The sequence below is a fragment of the Rutidosis leptorrhynchoides genome, chromosome 4 (assembly GCF_046630445.1).
Source record: "Rutidosis leptorrhynchoides isolate AG116_Rl617_1_P2 chromosome 4, CSIRO_AGI_Rlap_v1, whole genome shotgun sequence".
In the NCBI taxonomy this organism is placed as follows: Eukaryota; Viridiplantae; Streptophyta; class Magnoliopsida; order Asterales; family Asteraceae; genus Rutidosis; species Rutidosis leptorrhynchoides.
Genome location: NC_092336.1, coordinates 192,756,080 through 192,764,829, shown reverse-complemented (window position 1 = coordinate 192,764,829; position 8,750 = coordinate 192,756,080).

Here is an 8,750-nt window from a genome sequence, read left to right as displayed (position 1 = left end):
TAATAGGAAAAAGGAATTGATCAGCAAGAAAGAAAAAAAAAACATATATAAACTTGTAACATATGGACCCGTTTCCTCCTTCATCATAATCATGCATCATCTTTAACGAATAACACGTAAAAGAAAAATAGAAAGGGGCAACGATATTCAAGGTATCGTGTTTGGGCTGTATCAGAAATAGGATCACGTGAAATTACAGCTACGTCTGTAGCTTGTCGAAGCCCAATTAGCCATCTCAGTTGAAGTCTAACTAATGAATTACTAAGCCCAAAAGAAAGTGTTGGTTTGTGGTTGTAGAATTCGGCCATGACAGGAAAAGAAAAAGGATATGATAGATGGTTTCCAGCATGGTTAATACCTAATCATTCTCATCACTCATTTGGAATGTATAACACGTCATTTATCAACTACTCCCTAATCAACATACTTAAAGCAAAAAGTTAAGTTGTCTGCCACAAGAATAAAGGTAACACATGCTAGTATTTAAAATAATAACCTTAACTTTTCCATTCTTCCTCATTATGTTGATTTGGTAAAAAAATATCGTGTAGTTCTTTGAGCTCGACAACATGCTGCTGCAATTTAATGAATTTTGTTGGATGGATTTCGTACAGTTTAAAGAGGTGGCTAAGTGGTGTCGTGGTTGTTTAGGGTTTTGGTTGACGAGTTTGTGTTTGCAATAGTATATAAGAAGAAGCAGCAGTTTACAAGGTGTTTAAGGTGGTTTAATTGATGTTTTGATCGTAACAGTATCATGAACTATCAGTAGTTAGCTTTACATGGTGGTGGTTTTGGTTCTAATTCGTATAGAAGCAGAAGTAAAATACGCAGGTGTAATAACATGTGTTCTTCGATGGTAAACAGGAAACAGAAATAGATTGTGTGAGATTTATGATGGTGTCCAACAAGATAATGATGGTGGTGGTATTGGTGATTCCAACCGAAACAAGAAACAAAGGAAACTAGTTTTGATGATTGCAACAAAAATGGGTTTCTGGGTTTAGTTTACAGCTAATGAAGGTAGTGGTATTTGTCTTGGCCTTTGCTCGATTGATATAAGGATTCCTATGGGTCGACATAACTCAGGGAAAACAAACAAAAAATATATATACAAAAGTATGAAAATGATGTCTAACCAAATCAATTATCTGTATAAGATTACTATTATTGATTGGTACTAATAGAGAAACAAGGAAAAATTAACTACAGAAAGATGTAGACATGTAACTGATCCTGATTCTTTCGTGATTTTATAAATTTATAATATTAATAACTAATAAATGAATTAGTAATAATAATAGTTAATAACAATTTATTTTAATAATAACAATAAAATTATTGATAAGATATTAATAATAATAAATCTAAGATAATAATACTATTAATATAATGATATTATTAATAACAAAAATGCTAGTTTTACTAAGTTTAATAATAATTAATAATATTGATAGCTAATAATATTTAAGTTACAATTAAATTATAATTTTTATCATTCTTATAATAGTATTTATATTTAAAATCTCTATTTTGAAAATCATAACATTAAAATTATAATTGTAATCATAATAATAATAATATTATTAATATTACTAATTTTGATATTAATATTAATAATAATAATAATAATAATGAAAGAAATGTAAATTTTACAATATCAACTATATTCTTAACTTGTAATTATATTTAATATATTAATATTATATATCATTTATTATATTATACTTAATAATTATAGGGTAACATAAGTTGAATATTTATTATTTATACATTTTAATATAAATACTTTATATATATAACCATTAATTATGTATATAGTTCATATCTATATATATCTTCATTTTAATAGCTACCTTAATATTCTGTATGTTATTTTATATATTAACTTCTAAGGATTCAATTACATTTTATTATTTCTACTACTTACTTTTATCTATACATTAAAGGTTCGTGAATCATCGAGAATACACAAGGGTTAAATGGATCCATGTAAATAGTTCACAACTTTCGAGACTCAACATTACAGACTTTGCTTATCGTGTTGAAACTATATAAAGATTAAGTTTAAATTTGGTCGAAAATTTCCGGGTCATCACAAGACGTGTATACACTGGGTCGTGGATTGATTCAAGATAAAATATATTGATTTATTTCTGTACATCTAACTGTGGACAACTAGTTGTAGGTTACTAACGAGGGCTGCTAACTTAACAAACTTAAATCATAAAAACGTAATAAAAAATGTTGTGAATATATTTCAATCACACTTTGATATATATGTACACATTTGTTATAGGTTCGTGAATCGACCAGTGGCCAAGTCTTATTTCTAACGAAGGAAAAAAAATCTGTGAAAGTGAGTTATAGTCCCATTTTTACTATCTAATATTTTTGGGATGAGATTACATGCAGTTTTATAAATGTTTTACAAAATAGACACAAGTACTTGAAACTACATTCTATGTTGGATTATGAATACCGAATATCGCCCTTTTTAGCTTGGTAACCTAAGAATTAGGGAACAGTACCCTTAATTGACGCGAATCCTAAAGATAGATCTATGGGCCTAACAAACCCCATCCGAGGTATGGATGCTTTAGTACTTCGATTTTTATACAGACGAGAGGATTCTGTTATACAGACGAGAGGATTCTGTTTTGGGGATATTCTATATGCATCTTGTTAATGTCGGTTACCAGGTGTTCATCATATGAATGATTTTACCTTAATGCAGACGAGAGGATTCTACTTGAGGATTATGTTTATAAAATGAAATCTTGTGGTCTATTATTATTACAATTTGATATATATATATATATATATATATATATATATATATATATATATATATATATATATATATATATATATATATATATATATATATATATATATATATGTATATATATATTTATATATATATATATAATAAACCTATAACTCACCAACATTTTGTTGACGTTTTAAGCATGTTTATTCTCAGGTGATTATTAAGAGCTTCCGCTGTTGCATGCTAAATTAAGGACAAGAATTGGAGTCAGCATGCTTGTATAATATTGTTTAAAAACTGCATTCGAAGACTTATGTAAAGACCCGTCCTAATCCATCCGGACAAAGTCCACATCGATTATAAACGATTCACAATAGTTGATTACATCGCGAGGTATTTGACCTTTATATGATACAATTTACAAACATTGCATTCGTTTTTAAAATACATACTTTCATTACATCGAAAGTTGACGGCAAGAAACCATTTCATAATATATCCATCTATAATTGACTTAATAATAATCTTGATGAACTCGACAACTCGAATGCAACGTCTTTTGAAATATATTATGAATGACTCCAAGTAATGTCTCTAATATGAGCAAATGCACAGCGGAAGGTTTCTTTCATACCTGAGAATAAACATGCTTTAAAGTGTCAACTAAAAGGTTGGTGAGTTCATTAGTTTAACATAAGTAATCATTTTATAATTTTAATAGACCACAAGATTTCATATTTCCATTTCTCATAAACATACGTCCCCTGCATAGAGACAAAAATATCATTCATATGGATTGAACACCTGGTAACCGACATTCACAATATGCATATATGAATATCCCCATCATTCCGGGATCCTCCTTCGGACATGATATAAATTTCGAAGTACTAAAGCATCCGGTACTTTGGATGGGGCTTGTTGGGCCCGATAGATCTATCTTTAGAGTTCGCGTCAATTAGGGTGTCTGTTCCCTAATTCTTAGATTACCAGACTTAATAAAAAGGGGCATATTCAATTTTTGATCATTCAACCATAGAATGTAGTTTCACGTACATGTGTCTATTTCGTAAAACATTTATAAAAATTGCGCATGTATTCTCAGCCCAAAAATATAAAGGGTAAAAGGTAAATGAAACTCACGCATATAATTATTGTAAATCAGTTAATAAAACGTTTGCATGTATTCTCAGCCCCAAAAATGTAAAGAGTAAAAGGGAATCAAATGAAACTCACGCATATAAATATTGCAAAAACAGTTATTTAAACATCGCATGTATTCTCAGCCCAAAAAAATGTAATGAGTAAAAAGGGAGCAAATGAAACTCACCTAATGTATTCTGTAGTAAAAATACATATGACTATATTGAACAACGTAGGGTTGGCCTCGGATTCACGAACCTATATCAAGTATGTATATTAACACATATAATAATATTCAAATAAATATATACTTTGATATTAGTAATATACTTGTGATATTAAATTTAATATCAATAATTAATTAAATATTTTTATTTTATATATTATATATTTAATTTGTGTATATACATTTATAGTGGCTACTATTTATATAGTTATATTAATATATTTAGTTAATATTATCTTAAAAATATTTAATTTTTTATATATGAATATCTATATAAAAATGTTGATATGATTAATGCCTATTTATATGTAATATTACTAAAAGTATATTTTTATATACAAAATATTTATTTAGTAGCATAACGTCAATAATAGTAATAAAAGTTGTTTTTGATTATAATGATAATAATACTATTAATAATAATAACTATACAAATAATGATTTTACAAATAATATTAGTAATACTAATACTAATATTTACTTTAATATCTATAATGATAATAATACTACTAATAATAATACTAGTACTTATGATAATAATAATAATAATATTAATAGTAATAATACTTATAATAACAATAATACTTAATACTTAATAAGAATAATAATGATAATGATAATAATAATGATGACAAAGATAATAAAAGTGCTACCTTAAAGGATAGGCCGTTTTTAAAAAAAATGATGCCCCTGCCTGGGCTCGAACCCGTGACCTCTCGTTCCCCAACCAAACACCCAACCATCTACACTGCTTCTCATTTCTCTTTAATTCATACCCTACGTATATATATATGCTTATTCGGCCCAATCAATAAAAATGGAAACATATGGCCCAACTAACAAAAACGGCCCAACAGCAAATTCGAAGTGGATCTCGGCCCATTTGTGGATTGGATATCGGCTCAATCAGAACAACACGTATACAGCTCAAAAACGAATTTACAAACCAATGGTCCATTTTAGTTCAACCGAAAGAAAAAAAATAAAAATAAAAATGATGATTCATAATCCAAAAAGGAAAACACGGCTCAAAAATCAACTAAAGGAATATAACTCATTCTTTGCATTTTCTAATTCCAATCACATGTGCACTTATGTCGGCCATAAAGTTTGTCTTGTCCCACATTCATTGATTAATTGGAAGGTTGATAAACATAATATAATAATACAATATTATCAAATTTACCAAGGCTGTGACATGTTCTTCTCTTGAGGAATTTTTGAAAGAAACCGAAACAGCAAACAGTGATGCAGTAGCATAAATGAGATGATATTCAAATGGTTTTGGGTTTGGTCTTGCTGTGATCGATCGAGAAAACAAAACAGTAACAGTCTAAACTTTGGTTTGATCTTGTATGTTAAACAGAAAGGAAACGAGAGAATTAGGGTGGTTTGATGGTGAAGGATGTTGATGATTAAAACAGAAAACAACAACGTTGGGATGTTTGGCTTCGGTTAATTGTAAAACAGAAAAAGAAAGAAAAAAAAATGGAAATAACGATGTAGCAGTAGCAGGTGTGTCTCGGTTAGGGGTGCTCGAATGAGAACCAGAATACATTAGCAGTGGTGATGAAGTTGTGGTTTACAATAATTATTTTGAGCCATGGTGGTGGTTGATGTTTATAGGTGATGGGGTAGCTGTGGAGGTGGTTTTTTGGTGACCGTTTAGGATGACGGGTTTTATCATGGTGGTGGGTGACGGTTGCATTTAAAACAGCAAAAGATAGTTGGTGTAGTGGTAGTCATGAAACAAGAGGTGGTTCATCGTGGAAGGAACCGAAGACAGATTAAAGTGGAAATGAGTGTGGTGATTTCATGTGGTGTTCTTGCATTTTTGGTTTTAAATTACCGATTGTAGTAGAGAATGGCAATATGTAGAGATAGTATTCCAATTAGTGAAGCTAGCAAAGATGATATGATCGCTTGTTATCCACAGTTGAGGGAATCGAGAGCAGTATTCTAGCCAAGGAGAAACAAACAAGAAAATAAAGCATATGATGACTTTCATCAAATTTTGTTATGTATCATATAATTTGATTGTAACGTGTAACAATCAGGAGACAGAAACAATATTTAGCTACGGGTTGATAGATACTTACAACTGAATTTGATTCTTGCTACTTGATTCATCTTATAAAAAAAAATTAATAATATTAATAATAATAATACTAATATTTAGAATAATGATACTCATGGTTATTATAATGTTTATAACGATATTATTACTGATAATAATACTAATCATAATAATAATAATAATAATAATAATAATATAATGATATATATATATATATATATATATATATATATATATATATATATATATATATTCATCTTCATATAAATAGTTACTAATATAATGTTAATATCGAAATAATAATAATATTACTATGTCTATTAACATTTACACATAAATACATATTTATTTCCAAACATTGGTTCGTGAATCGTCGGGGATAGTCTGAGGTTAAATGAATATATGAAACAGTTCAAACCTTTTTGAGACTCAACCTTACAGACTTTTCTTATCGTGTCGAAATCAATAAAGATTAAGTTTAAAATTTGGTCGAAAATTCCCGGGTCATCACAGTACCTACCCGTTAAAGAAATTTCGTCCCGAAATTTGAGTGAGGTGGTCATGGCTAACAATAAAAATGTTTTCATGACGACTATGAGTTGATAACTTGAGTTTTATCATCATTGAGTAATATGGATAAAAATAATTCGATTATTCGAATAGCACGAATGAAACTATCAAGAGAGAGGTCCCAACGGGCATCGTCCACCTTCGCCCAAAAACTTGCCCAAATTTTTAGCCGTTAGTAAAATAAAAAAATTTTCAACGGCTATCCCAACGGTCACTTTTACACTATATAAACACCAACCATATACTTCATTTTATACACTCAAACATATATTTCTTTTATATTTCCACCTTTCTCAAACTCAAAATCAAACACTCCCAGATTGTAAAATGTTAACACTTCCCCCAATGATTGTTTCATTCGATGTTCATTACGGAGGTGATTTTCGTAATCAAATAATGGAATATGAGTGGGGCGACAGTATTTCGTTTGAAGATATCGACATTCGTGATGTTGGTTTACAAGACTTGCTATCCTTTTTGAAGGAAAAAGTTCCGTGTGAATTCACATCTGTGTTCTTTTATAAAGACGATTATGATGCGGATTGTAGGGCAAGTTTTCTATGTACCGATGATCAATGGTACTTTATAAAAGATACCATTGAAGATCGCGGTAAACGCATTTCTTTGTATGCGGTTCTTGAAGATGAAGAGGCGTTGGGTTATCGTTACCTCGATGAATCAACTGAAGCAGCAGCTGAAGCAGCAGCTGAAGCAGCAAAAGAAATACCGATGTCTTCAGAGTAACTCACAGATGATGAAATGACTGGTGAACGCTACATCGCAGATGACGACGACGGTGAGAAGTAGTTTGTATTTTTAGATTAATTGTCGTAATATTTTAATTTTTAATTGTCGTAATGTTTAAATTTTTTTTTTTTATTTATTGTAATTTCAGTGTTGTTGTCGAGTTTTATATCTTCCCTTATGTTTCGGAGCTCTTTATCTTTTTAATCTCCTCTCGATCTCTAGTAAAACAAGTAATTGTCCAGAATTTGTAAGTATGGAGTGTCGAATGAATTTAATGTTATAATCAAGAAAGGACGTAATAGCACGATTTGATTCGTCAAATTACCAGAATCATTGAGAATAGAACTATCAAGAATATATTTTCTTGATATGTTCAGAGGTTAATTAGAATGAGAGAGTTATGTAACATGACACATGATGGTGGTATGATCTACTGTGAACCATCATGTCCCATTAGAACTCAGCATGACTTACTGTAATATAATCACGTTGATCAAGTGTCATTATATTATACTAACTCATGCATCTGTTCCCAACATTACTTCAATAACATTCATATTTTAAGCTCGAAAATTTACAGAATATAGAAACTAACAGTTTCTATATGATGTAACACTGATAGCACGAAGAGATAAATGATTTCAGATAGTATTAGTTATAAAAATATATTCAGAAATATCGAGGATATTTATAATGAAAGATACGATAATATCTTTGAATATCTAAGATCAGAGGATGATGGAGACTATTTTCCGCAAGGGTTTAGAGTAATCAGCAAAATATTCGCTAAAGACTTCAGCAGATATTGAATCATTTAGATTCTTTGAAATCAAACTTATTATTTGTGATTTGTCCACGGCTTCTTTCATAGTTTCACATAATCCGCTTTTCGGTACTAAATTTTCTTTTGAATGTTTCCAATATAATGATACACATGAAGCACGAAGAGGTATATAATTTCGAACGAGAATATTTATGAAAATATCCTCAGAATTATCGAAGATATTGATGATGATATTTTAGAATTTCTAAGTTCGATGGTTGATGGAGAAAAATTTTCCGCAAGATTTTAACATGACTTCGGAGCAAGATATTTTCTAAAGATTTCAACGAATCCAGAATTACCTGAATCCTTTGAATATAGGGTTTGGTCCTTGTATTTAGCCTTGGTCTCCTTCATGGGTAGCTCAATCTGTTTTTCAATATCCAATTTTCTA